This window comes from Mustela erminea, chromosome 11 (assembly GCF_009829155.1).
Source record: "Mustela erminea isolate mMusErm1 chromosome 11, mMusErm1.Pri, whole genome shotgun sequence".
In the NCBI taxonomy this organism is placed as follows: Eukaryota; Metazoa; Chordata; class Mammalia; order Carnivora; family Mustelidae; genus Mustela; species Mustela erminea.
The window spans coordinates 39,146,713-39,160,924 of NC_045624.1; the positions used below are offsets into that span (position 1 = coordinate 39,146,713).

A 14,212-nucleotide genomic window follows, 5' to 3' on the forward strand; every position below is an offset into this window, starting at 1 on the left:
TTTGTTTCATAACACTTTTTCTTTGAATTCTTTCCTCAGTAAAGACTTTTTGAAATTTTTTGATTAATTTCTTCCTGTTTTCTCTAAACTAAGTGGAAAAGTTTTTATTTACGCTCAACCCTGAAGGGTAAAGGGAAGAATTAGCCCTAAAGATCAGAAGTCTGAGTCATAAGGAGGCCATTATTAGGAGAATGTTAAACTCGTGGCAGAATCACAAGGGTCTGGTGGTGGGAACCACCATCTTTCCATGAGCTCTTTGTGCCAGTTCATTGAGGATATTTGAGAGTGTGTGTGAGCAGGAATATCTGTGATTTCCTCCTTCTTTCCTGAGGCATTCAGAAGACGTGGACTTTAAAGCTGGTCATAATGTTTATTAAGTCCAAGAAAAATGTTAGTTTTTGTAATGTGTAATTTCATTCTCACCTCACAACTAACTGAAATACTATTAGTATCTATATTGTCTTCATTTTACATATTAAAAATATCAGATGTAGATAATGGTCATTTGTTTAAAATAGTAAAGGACACTAAGGTCTCACAGTCCTCAAGGGAATAGTCTATTTCTAGACATTGCACTGATTGAAAAATGCCCCACAGTTCATATTTCTTTAACTCCAACTGCTCTTTTTTAATCAAATGCTTAGAAAAGTCATATTTAATAGACTTCTTCAGAATAACTCTGTATGTAACCTTATAATCAACTATGAAAATAATTTTAGTCTAAGGATTCAATATTAAATGAATGGCAAAATAACTCATCTATTAAAGTATGTGTCTAAACATCCAGAGTATTGATTTCTAACAGAATTGATTATATTTTGTATATTAACTCAAAAAAATATTTATCTGCTCCAAATTCTTCTCAATAGCTCAGTGAGATCATTTTCTGGATAAATAGTAATGAATCCCATTATTTTTTCCAAATAAGCATAGTTTCCAGTGATTTGGTCAACAATTTTAGAAAAATTTAAAGATTACATTTCTAAAAGTAAATTTTCTGCACTAGTCTATACAACTCTGAGAAGTTGGCATTACCAATTTAAGTATTTGTACACAACTAGATATGTGTTTAATTGTTTTACAAACGAATTGTTATTAAAAACTGTGAGGCTGGGGGTTCTGAAGACTAAAATGGAGCATTTTAAAACTTAAATTGAAATCACATTATAAGTTGAGGAATGGAAAATGAAGGTCTATGGACCAGAATTTTTAATTTTTTAAGTAAAGCTCTATGTCCAACATGGGGCTTGAACTTAGGACCATGAGGATCAATAGTTGCATGCTCTACCAACTGAGCCAGCCAGGAGCCCCTGGATCTGGATTTTTATAGTTTTATAGTTTTTAAGGATATATACACAAGCACCACAATTCTAGGCTCAAAAAACTGGCAAAAAGACCAGAAATAGAAAATAAACCAATAATTATCACGAGTTTGGCAATTATTCTAAATTATTTGAATACATCATTAAAACAAACAACACCAAAATTTAGACAAACACCATTTCCACAAAGACCAAAAGAATTAAGTAAAAATGGAACAAAATCTACACTAGCCAAAGGCTTTTCTAAAAAAAAAAAAAGCAGAAATCAAAATATAAATAGAAATCAAAATATAATCTGAAATAAATCTACTAAATGAAGCTTTTATTACTTGAGAGACAAAAGTTATGATAAAGGATAGTTATATGTAATTAACATATGTAAATGAGTCATTTAACTCAGAGAAAATATTAAAAATTTTAATACTATTTCCTCAGTATTTAATAGTTAAGCAGAAAAATCAAAGACATAGATAAATTAAGTTAAATAATTAAATATTAAAGATGATATAATAATTATATTTCAAATTTTCACCTTCCAATGAAAGCATAAATCTTTTTATAGTGTCATTAAGCATTTACAACAAATTATCATATGGTGACCTTAAAGAAAATTTCTGTAGACTCTGAAAATCAGAAACTCTAAAACAAAGCTTTTGGGAAACAAATGAAGATGAGCAATCAAGTTAAATACAGAAACATATGAATTATAAAAGCAGGAAACAATAAAATGAGTAAGTAACTGCAAGGGCTATATCTTTGTTAACTAATAAATCAGACAAATAACATTCAAAAGTCAATGGAAAAGGAGATAACATGAGTATATATATAAATTTGAAGTAGAATAGACAATATTATAAGAAAATACTGTGTGCAATTCTAAAACAAACAAACAAAAATTAAAGCATAATTTTTCCATGAGAAAAGAAAGGCCTAAAAAGAAAATTCTAAAGCTATAAAATTCAAACTGTTATAAATAACACTAATTCCATAGAGTTTTATTCATGAGCACTTTAAATTTTTCAACTTCACAGAAATAGTTTTCTTACATACTTAAAATACTATTACACTGAAAATAGTCATAAAAAAATCAGAGCATTGAAACACAATGGGATAAACTTAAAATGATAACTGGTTTGCAGAAAAAAGAATAGATTTTAATAAGAATTATAAAGGAGAACTGAATAAAGGAAAAAAAAAAACCTGACACCTTTTCATATGCAATTCAATATTGATGTTATTTCTTCAAGTTAATGCATATAACTAAAGCTATTTCAGTTCTACAATTTTTTGAGATATTTTAAAATATAAAAATTTGTTTTTAAAAAGAATAACGAAATGCAGAAACAAAAATACATCCACTAAAGACATGGTAGCTTTTTTTTTTTTTTTAATAAAGTTGGAATGTAAATCAGTAGAGAGTTATTTTTAAAAGCTGTAATTGGTGGCATATTTGGTCAAATATTTTTGGAAGACATCATTACAACCACATTCTCAAAAACCAGTGAATAATTTCAAATTAAAATGGAAATAGGTTTACCTAATAAAATACAGTACACACAATTTAATTAGAATTTCTGATAATCAACAGAAGTTTTCAATATAATATATCCTATGCAAAAAAATAATTGTCAGCTTTTTATCTGAGGATTTAACAGTGTCATATTTTTTTTAAATTTTTTATTTTTTATAAACATATATTTTTATCCCCAGGGGTACAGGTCTGTAAATCACCAGGTTTACACACTTCACAGCACTCACCAAAGCACATACCCTCCCCAATGTCCATAACCCCACCCCCCTTCTCCCAACCCCCCTCCCCCCAGCAACCCTCAGTTTGTTTTGTGAAATTAAGAGTCACTTATGGGGGACGCCTGGGTGGCTCAGTTGGTTGGACGACTGCCTTCGGCTCAGGTCATGATCCCGGAGTCCCGAGATCGAGTCCCGCATCGGGCTCCCAGCTCCATGGGGAGTCTGCTTCTCCCTCTGACCTTCTCCTCGCATATGCTCTCTCTCACTGTCTCTCTCTCAAATAAATAAATAAAATATTTTTAAAAAAAAAAAAAAAAGAAAGAGTCACTTATGGCATTTTCTAAATCTGGCAGCTATAGAGACAAGTTAAAAAGAACACATATTATAAAGGAATCAGAATTTTAAAAAACTAAAGAATAAAAGCAAGATGCATGAAAGTAATATATTTGATCAAATAATCATTTTCTAAGAGACATCTTTAAGAGGTATATCCTATATTTACTAAGCAGGAAAGTTAATAATTTAAATAATTTTTAATGTCACTCTTTCAAATCATTGAGAAAGGTATCCAAGTAGACAAAAGAGATGATAAAGTAATTCATTAAAAATAGTTAATGTTGGGACGCCTGGGTGGCTCAGTTGGTTAAGCAGCTGCCTTCGGCTCAGGTCATGATCCCAGCGTCCTGGGATCGAGTCCCACATCGGGCTCCTTGCTCAGCAGGGAGCCTGCTTCTCCCTCTGCCTCTGCCTGCCACTCTGTCTGCCTGTGCTCGCTCTCTCCCCCTCTCTCTCTGATAAATAAATAAAATCTTAAAAAAAATAGTTAATGCTAATAAAGACGATTAATCTCCCATTTCATTCATAATTGTAGAAATCAAAATTTAATTTTTAATTTGAACAATTGTATTACTTAGGTCCAGTTGCAGTCCTAGATGTTATATAGAAACACCTGAGGGAGAACAGCCTTTGTCCTTTTTGTCCCTGATTCCTGACATCTGTATCCTCCGTACAGGGCGTGGGCTGGAACAGCTCTTATTCCACTCTAGGCTCCATCAGCTAGCTGGTTTTTGCACAGAACACCTCTAAGTGCCTCTCAGATCCAGGCTACCAGTCTATCACTCCTTTGACAAGGGCCTATTCTATTTGCATTTCACAAAGGAGAGGATTTGTCACCCAGCAAACACTCACTCCAATTCAGTAACTCCCTGGGGAAGGGGGTGTCGTGTGGCACTTTTAAAATGTAGATGCCTAGATCCTCTTAGACCAATTAAATCAAGATATCTGGGAGTGGGACCAGAATATCAGTGTTTTAAAAAACTCTCCTAATAATTCTAATGTGTAGTCAGGGTTGAACTTCTGACAAAGAAGAAAAATATAAAAAACTTTCACAAGGTGCCTTCTGAAACATGACATAACACATACAAGAAAAAGAATGACGGACATCAGCATATGAAAATTGTCAAGTTTTATATAATAAAATATTCTGGAAAAATTCCCAGTGACCTACATTGCAGAAAATGTTGAAAAAATATTTAAAGACAGGAGCACCTGGGTGGCTCAGTTGATTAAGCATCCAACTCTTGATTTCAGCTGAGGACATGATCTCATGGTCGTGAGATTAAGCCCCTTATCAGACTCCACGATGAGCATGGAGTCTGCTTGGTCTCTCTCTCCCTCTCTCTCTGCCCTTCTTCCCCCCTTCCCCTCTCTAAAACTAAATGAATGAATGAATGAATGAATGAATGAATGAATTTAAATGAGTAGATTTAAAATATTAAATATTTATATTTAAAGACAAAAGGTCAAGGACCTTACTTTCAAATAATTTCTGTAATATTTTCAATAGAAAAAGAAAAACAATAGAATAGAAAAACAGCAAATGATCTGAATGAAAAATTTACCAAACAAAATATGCCCAATGAACACTAAATCTCACAAATAATCCAGAAAATATAAATTAAAATGAGAAAGTTCTTCACCTCATAAAAAGACTAATAATATTCAAGGTAAGTATCCTGAAATACTGTTGGTGAATGCACAAATCATGTCTTTTCGAGACAAATTTAACACTTTCCATACAGCTTAAATATTTGGTCCAGCAGTTCATATATACAAAGATAAATGTAGAATGACAGTCACTCAAACAGTGAAATGGTAAAAATTTGGAAACAAAATAAATGGCACACACAAAATCTAATGACCTAATAAACAACTTCAGCCTTTATTGTGTCTGGATAGGAAAGGCTATGGTGTAGTAATAAACATCCCCAAACCTTAGTGGCTTTTAACACAAAGGTTTATTTCTAACTCATGCCTCACTGAGGCAGAGGGAACAGACCTAGCAATTAAATACCCTGGCCAGGGGCACCTGGCTGGCTGATGGGGTCAAGCATTTGCCTTTGGCTCAGGTCATGATCTCAGGGTCCCACTGGGCTCTCTGCTCAGCAGGAAGTCTGCTTCTCTCTCTCTCTCCCCTACTCTGCTCATGTCTCTGTCTCTCTCAAAGAAATAGATAAAATCTTTTTTAAAAAACCAAACAAATAAGTAAATAAATCAATATCCTGGCCAGGAAGTGGCATATGTTCATTCTACTAATAGAATGTGATGGCACTTTATTTACAGTGAAGGAAATACTGATAAAATGTTACACAGTATCAACCTGTACAACAAGGTGGGTAGCACAGTGATAGTTGTGCGTGTGTGTGTGTGTGTGTGTGTGTTGATGTGTTTACATCTGCGGAGCATTGTACTAGATGGCTCCTTTCCTGCTGTCCCCCCAGTGAAGGCTAGGCCCAGATCCCTCTCTTGGGTTGAAACAGAGAAGAGAAAGAGAAAACAGAAAAGAGAAACAGAAAAGTAACTCTGAAAATATTATCTCCACTCAAAATCTTCTCCTGAATCTACTCTATGAAGAGGACCAGGGCTATATGGGAAAGATGGTTTTAGTGATGCGATGTATTAGGGGTAAGAGGGTACTTTCTCCCCTCTCAGCAGGGTATGGTGTTGGAGTCCCACTTAGCTCAAAGCAAAATGAAGGGACAGCTCTGGGAAATTGGCTGGTGGATACTGAGAGGGGTTTTCTACCAAGATGAGCACGGTCTTTCCTCCCACTCTATGCTTGCTCAGATGCTGACACAGGCCTCTCTTTTCTGGCCCAAACAGCAAAACGTTGTGATGGGATCTCTGCAAAAATTGGACTTCTGTTTCTGGAGTTTGGGAGTAACTGAATTTTGAGACTGGAGACTACATTTTGTGTGCGGTTTCTGAAGGCAGAGGTTTTTGAGAGTAGCCACCAACAGGCTGAAAAAGATCTTTGGGACGGTATGCCTAAGAGGAGGACAGCAGGCTCCCATAATCAGTCCTGTACTTCCTGGAGAAGAAACAGGGTTTCATAAAGAAGCATGAAGCCTAGGGTAGGGTAAGAGCTATTCAAGCTCAGGCCCCGTACAGAGGATAGAGAGTCAATCAGGGACAAAAAGGACAAAGGGCGTTCTCCCTCAGGTATTTCTATATGACATCTAGGACTGCAAGTGAGGTTAAAATCCTTCTCAGGAAATCATATGCATTGTGAACTCATAAGCCACAAACCAGTAGAGGCCAACAGTGAGGAAAAAACCTGAAGGAAACAGGACAAACCTACATGAGCCTGGGGACTTCTCCTACTGGTGGTGAGCTCCCATTCACAGGAAACCCCTCATCCCCACCTTTCCTCTTCCCCATTCCATTCCCAGATGGTCAAGACCCAGAGAGTTGGGGCTTCTAGTGAAAGAACAGTCCCTTTTCTTTTCTTTCCAATTTCAAGTCCTATGACCTCTCCCTCTCCACCCATGAGAAAAGGAAAAGAAAATACAAGTGAGGAATGCCGGAGAAAGGAAAGCTGTTGAATTCGATATTAGAATCTTAATATGTACTGAATATTGACTTAAACTTTAATAAGTAAAAGTAGTCAGAAATTTAAGGGAAGAGGTACTTGACAGAGTGGATACATCCTTTATGAAGATAGAAGCCATAAAACTAAAACCACATTATGTTTTATCCATTGAATTATGACTCTTCGATAAATAGGTTACCCATAGGTAGAATGATTACATGTTTATATGTTCATAGAAAATATCTGGCAAGTCACATATTAAATTGTTAACAGTTGTTGGTTATTTCTAAGAAACAAGATTGAAGACAGTGGTATTGTAAAGGAAAACTTCTCTATTTTTAGGTTGTAAGACTGTCTTATAGACCTTTTTATAACAAAATATAATAAAATATATCAATTCTATGATTACAGATTAATAAGAAATGACTTCACAAATTCAGTTGCATAATGTTCAAAATTATTGTATGCCTATGGAAGGAATGGAATAAATTCTGTCTTGCTTTTCAGAAATAGCTGGGTTTCTTTACATTTAAATATTCATTAGTGTAGTAGAAAGGGGATAATTCTACAAACTAACACTGGTCATGTCTTAGCTAACACATTTTGCTTCCACTGCTTAGAAAGGACAAGAATTTTTATGTATAATTGCCTTGTCATAAATGGCCACCTCTCAATTATATGTGGTAATGACAGCCAAAAACTGCATGGATGATTAAAAGCCAGAGAGAATACCCTCATGTAAGTTTCAGGTAGTATTTTCAATCTTTCTTTCCATGTAAGCTCTTAACAGTACTAGAAGCAACTACAAATATAAACTGGTTCAGGTTTTACAGTCTGTCATCCTCTCCCTGCACTGTGATAGACCTACTGACACGAAGTGAAATGAGTGACAAGTAGTCATCAACAGAGAGGAGGAGCGGGGAGGTGGGGGGGGGGGGCTCTAGGAGTCCAGTGCCATGTCGTCAGGATATGAAACCCAAAAGTGAAACATAAAACGTTAATTGTCCTGAATTTATGTGACTCTATTTCTCAAATAAATGGTAGGCAGATGTCAATAGCTCACTTAACATTTTATTACTAAGGCGGTTCTCTATTTACCCACAGCTTCTCATATCCCTTTCGTCGATTATGGCATTATACTGCATGAAGATGTTTTAATGATGGCAAACTTGATAAATGCACACTATTTTTTATTATTGCCTATACCTTCCATCAATTCAGTTATATCAATTCCAGCCCAATATAAAATCAACCATGGGCTGTTAAAATGGCTTTTTAAGAGAGGAGCATATTCAGTGAAATGAAAACAGTGTCTTGATAATTGTTTCTTAGCACTAGGACATTCTTTTCTAGTGGTGGCAGCTGCGCTCTCCTTCTGTCTCTTATTCTGTTGACTAACTGGGCTTAACTATAGTGACTAACCCATCTACCCTCACTGACTTCTCCTCAATTCCCAGTGCTTACTGGTATTTCCTGGCCTTTGTTCCTCATTCTCTTTTTTCAGGTATTACAAATACTGGAGTTCTATTTTCTTTGGTTCCTCATAGAAATAGAGTTATATTTCCTACTTTGGAGCATGTAAAAAGGCCACTCTCTTCTAATTGCTGTGGTTTCTTTTAAAAATCCCAGCCAACTCTTATTCAGCTCTCCACTAAAGTTTTGTTTCCCCTCCCTGCCAACCAAATGTCCTTTTACAAGATTATACTGCTGTCAGGATTAACTCAAAAGTCCTATCCTTAGATACTAATGGAGCTAAATTTTAAGGTACTGCTATTCTCTTACTTCTTGTGCTGTCTTCAAAAACCTCAACCTCAGTCTGAACTCTGTTGGTTCGAGGGTCCAATGTACTGCATTTAAATACCCTATTCCATTCAACAACCTTATGTTTTCAAAAAAGGATAAGTCATTTAAGAATTACTGATATTTAAGGAATACATCTCTTATTATTCTATCAATCACAAAATTAAACATTCTAATAAAGTGCGTTTTCCAGGAAGACTATCATCTGCGACAGTCCTTTCTAGATTTTGTTTTATTTTTAACAACCTTCCCTGATCACCTGATGCGTGAAACACAAGAGATAACTCTCCAACAGCATATTTTATCTAAATAAACATCGGTGTAGTCGTTTTGTTGAAAACGTATACCCTATGGATGTAAACAAAACATAATTTTATTTTTAAATTTTATTCAGTGGGGTGGCTTATTTTTCTTTCCACTGGATGAAAATGTGTGCTCTATGACTTTTGGGCTAAATCTAGAGTAATAAATTGTTCAAGATCTATCTCCAGTTATAAAACATGGCCTCAATTTAGAAGTCTGAATTGTCCAGTATAAGATATTAATCAATATTTCAATCTTCATCCAAAGCATAATGATAGTTCTTTCTCTCTCTCTCTCTCTCACACACACACGTCTTAAAAAATCTTTTGCCTTCTCCAAATTTAATACATTTTTATGCCCTTGCCTGAGGGGTTCCTGAGAATCTTGAATCCAAATCTTTTTTCTTTCTCTTTGTAATACTGACCTAATGCCTTCAGTGGCAATTACTGTTTCTTGGTGCCTAAGCTGAAATTTCAGTTTTGACATCCTCTTACACTGACATTTTTAATGGCTCAGAAAAACTCCTTCACAGGTTCACTGCTTCCTAGAGAAACTTTCCTGACTTTCCTTAATACAAAGATATAACTCATGCCAACTCAGCCAAAAAGGTAAATGGCTTATGCAAGAAAATCTGAATTTTAATTCAGGTACACCAAATCCTTCACAGATTGTCCAGAGTTACATATTAGCTTCATATTCAAACATGAAAACTACATATTTGACCTGAAAACAAGGTGTCAAGAGAAAATGACCTACCTAAATGTTGAGAGAAAGAAATTCAGATTCATGGCTTGTGATATGTCAAATATTAAATAAGAGCATATTAAGAAAATTAGTAGAGAGCTTGACTATCTAAACTGAGCCAAATATCCTCAAAACAATCACAAATTCTAGGCGGACTACACTGATGAAAATAGTACAAAATTCAACCAGCCTTCTGAACTTGAAGTTCAGAGAAAATAAAAAACAAGTACTACATCCCCGAAGTCAAAATAAAAATTAATGTTGATCAGTTACAGATTAAACAAAATTTGCCTTATAACAAGGATTTGACAATCAAAAACTCAGAAGTTTAGTAATAGAAGACTTCATAGCGAAGAACTACATAGATCAGTGCAACTGGACCCAGATATGTGTTTTCAGACATGAAAATGAAGACTTAACAATTTCCCAGTTGCTACCAAAGCTTTTTTAACATTAGATACTTGATAAACTGATGTGTTAATATTCTGGGATAAGACTGACTTTTTTTTTTTTTTTTTTTTTTTAGTAAATAAGCTTGTTTTAGCCAGGGTCTTTTGGTTTGAAGGAAAAAGAAATGCCATTCAAAAAGGGTAGGGTATTGGTTTTGGTTTTGTTTGTTTGTTTGTTTGTTTGTTTGTTTTAAGACAGAATCTGAGGGAACCCAAAAGGAGAAAATGTGGGCTTCAGATAAACTGGAATCAAGGCATGGCAAGTCTTGTACCAAAGAACTCACAGTAACGTGAATTTCTGATTCTCTTTTCAGGTGTGTGCCATTCTTCTTGCTCAACCAATGAACTGTCTTCTTTTGCCCTTTGCGCATGGACCCTGAAACCACTGGTGCTGACATTAAACTACTCTGCCTCTGCTGAGAACCATTCATCTCCCCTATAAACTATCTGGTAGGTTCATCCTAGCCCCTCTGGTCCAAACTGGTATTGACAAAGAGACAGATTTTGTGATACACTTTCCCCTTCTAGAAATGTGGCTATTATTGCTATGATTTTATATTGTTAGATTTGAGGGAGATCTTACAATGTAGTTATTTCAGTACTTGTCTTTTACTGCAATAGCCCTAGGGTAACAGTTTCACAAATCCCCGTTAAGGAATGGAATGCAAAAGACTAACAAGCCACTTGTTTTACCAATATTCCTCTCTGTTCTTTTCTGGAACAGCTCTGATTTTAAATGTGCACCACCTCTCACTCACTAGGATTGAACAGGAAGACTGCGTCTGGGCAGCAGAAGTAGACTCTTCTTAATCCAAGAAGAACTGTTCGTGTAAAATAGTTTTTCCAGAACCAGCTGAAAATACAAAAACATTAGTCCTGAAATGTTGTTACTCCTCTGCCCAAATTTAATAATTAGGATTCTCCTAGTTAAATTGATATAGAAATGAGGAAATGCATATGAGAGCCTTTACCACACACAGGGCTCAATAACAGGTATTTAGAATATATAATTTGAATTAATGTGATTTCTACTTGGCATTGCACATATCTCACCTTCTATTCAAACCTGTTTCTTATTTTTCCATATGACCAATGCCTAGCATGTCCTTTCTTCCTGCTATCCATCTCTGTGTTTTTTCATATGGGCTAAGTTGTAATTTGAAGACACAATTCCATTTAGCTTCAACGAGTCTGTCTCTCTAGGCTATACTGGGAAAAGCTGAACTCTTGGGGGAGTGAACAGAGAGTACTTAAGTACTAGGTCACTTAGCCCAAACCCTACCCTTACCCCCTTGTGTCTATTTTCTGGCACATGAGCTTTCCCATAGCAAAGATTCATCTGTCTTCTGGGTTCATTTCTCCTCTTGCATGACCCTTCACTCAGTTATTAGTAATTCATGTCTCACGCTCTGCAACCCCCCAGTTACTTCCCAATCATAGAGTCAAGCAGCTATAGAAATTATATTCAAGAGACTTTGATCCACCTAGGTTGTATTAAATCTGTTTGTGTCATATGAAGCCTGAGAGAGGTATTGATTGCTGCTTCCAGAAACATATCTCCTCTCAAAAACATTATTATTTTATTATTAATTATTATTATTAACAAAATAACAATAATTATTATATTAGTAGTAGTAGTATTATAGCAAAGCACATCAGGCATCAGGACTTTAGGTTTAACAGACCAATATTAATCTGCAACTCCACTTTCCTCTTTTTTTTTTGAAGGATAAAGTTTCCATCATCTTAAAAGTTTCCAACAAAATATATTTATTTCCCTCTGCAGTGATTCTGCCTTAAAAATGCAAATCCTACACTAATTAGCTCATTAATTCAACAAACATTTGAGTTCCTTGGAAGACCAAGGAAAAGGGAAAAATATGAATAAGACACTTTCTCTACATTCAAAGAGTAAAGAAGATATGTGAACAAATAATGGCAAGACAGAATAATATGTGCTAGAATAGAGTTTGTACTTGACAGCAAGGTAGTATAATGGATAAAGAGAAAGTTCCTATCCAAAAGATTCTGATCAGAGTGTATAGCAAACAAATTAGAGTACTCACAAGTACTTAAGCCACCTCCTTTAAAATATGAATTAAGTCCTCTCTGGATATGCTTTAATTACTTCAAGTCCTTGAATAACAATCAATCATCAATGAAGTAGTATTGTGTTCCACATGATTTTAGAAGCTATAGAAAACACAGAATATTTTCAAAGCACATTCTCTGTCCAAAAAAGTTTACATAGTCCAGCACATTCACTAAATTAAAGTATATTTATATCATTGAGAATAGGTATTTATAACTCAGCTGGCCTGGTTAGATTTCTTTGTTTATGAAATGATTACAATAAGAACATACTTAGATGATTTTAATTTGAATATTCTACTTAGCTTACTGCCAGATATCTTGACCATGCTCTACTTGAAAAAGTTTCCCCTGAACCTCACAAATGCTTTTAAGTCAAAACCAAAACCAAAACAAACTAACACAAAAAAACCACAAACAAACCAACAAAAACCAGAAGAGGGCCAGGTCTAATGATTCAAACTACTCTGTACAATACCCAGACCAAGCTAGTAAGGAAGAAAGAACAGAGTGGTATACACAGAAAGGTATCAGAATTTAGAGAAAGCTAAATAAGAAATGCAGAATAAAGTAGAAAAAAGGATGGTTCCACCACTTCATGTGGATAAGGATTTTTCAGTAATCTCAGGAAATGGAGATTTGGAAAATTATATCAGAGACTCACACTACTTTAACTTTTGTGATAATACTAGTAGTCACAACAACGTAAGGTACCAACTTTGGAATGCCTACTACATTTCAAACTCTGGGAATTAGCAGGCAGCTAAAGGAATCAGAACTGTGCTTTAGAATGATCTGGGAGGAACCAGGCTATAGAAAGGCTATTGAAACCAGGCAATAGAAAGGCCAGGAGAGAGCCAGAAAAAAAATGAAGAAATTTTCATCATTAAGAGCAAACAGTAGCATGGAGTAGGAGACAAGAGTTGAATTGGAGGAAAGTAAACAAGTTCAAGAAATGACTAGGAGGTAAAACTGAAAATAAATCAATTGACTAGTCATAGTTCCCCACAGCACAGAAAAAGAAAAGATGGCTTTCTATAGTTTTGTCTTGAGTAGCTGTGTAGTGTTCTAGGAGAAAGCTGAATGAGAACTCAACAGACAGCTGGTTTGTGGACCCTGAGCTCAGGAGGCAACTTTGGATATGAGATTTGAAATTCATCATTACTTAAATTATTTTTTTTAAGATTTTATGTATTTATTTGACAGAGAAAGACTCAGCGAGAGAGGGTACACAAGCAGGGGGAGTGGGAGAGGGAGAAGCAGGCTTCAAGCTGAGCGGGGAACCCGATGTGGGTCTCAATCCTAGGACCCTGAGATCATCACCTGAGCCGAAGGCAGATGCTTCATGACTGAGCTGCCCAGGCGCCCCTACTTAAATTACTTTTGATATTAGAAGAGTAGACCAGACCACTGGTCTGGAGATTATGCAAATAGCGTAAAAAGAGCTCGTGTAATTTTATTTCGTCTTGAAGGTAATCTGTGAAATAGGTTTAACGGACTCATTTTGCAGTTGACAAATTGAAGCTCTGTTCATGAGTTAGTAAGTGATTACTTTGGGACCTGATCCCCATATATGTTTGATTCCAAAGCCCACAATTTCATCTATAAACTAGACTACAATATAATGCTTGTAATTATGATTGTTAACTTATATAGTATAGCATGTATATAATCCTTATGCTGTAGATTATAGTCTGTAAGTGCATACTCAATTATTTTCTTTTCATCATAAAGTTTTGAATAAAAACTCAGGTTTTATATAGCTAAATATCTGATCTGAGAATTGATGCCTATTTCACTAAAATTATTAGTAACAAGATAGACATAACTGCTATTACTTTACAAGGATTTATCCCTTGTTGTACCCTACATATTGAGCATAC

General features: G+C 35.2%; 1 long non-coding RNA gene across 1 annotated transcript; it reads left to right on the top strand.

The window, feature by feature from the left end:
• Window positions 1-212: 212 nt before the first annotated feature.
• On the top strand, window positions 213-11,211 carry LOC116568553. Its single transcript, XR_004276672.1, has 3 exons — window positions 213-291; window positions 10,553-10,688; window positions 10,963-11,211. It is a non-coding gene; the product is annotated as an uncharacterized LOC116568553 (long non-coding RNA).
• Window positions 11,212-14,212: the final 3,001 nt, after the last annotated feature.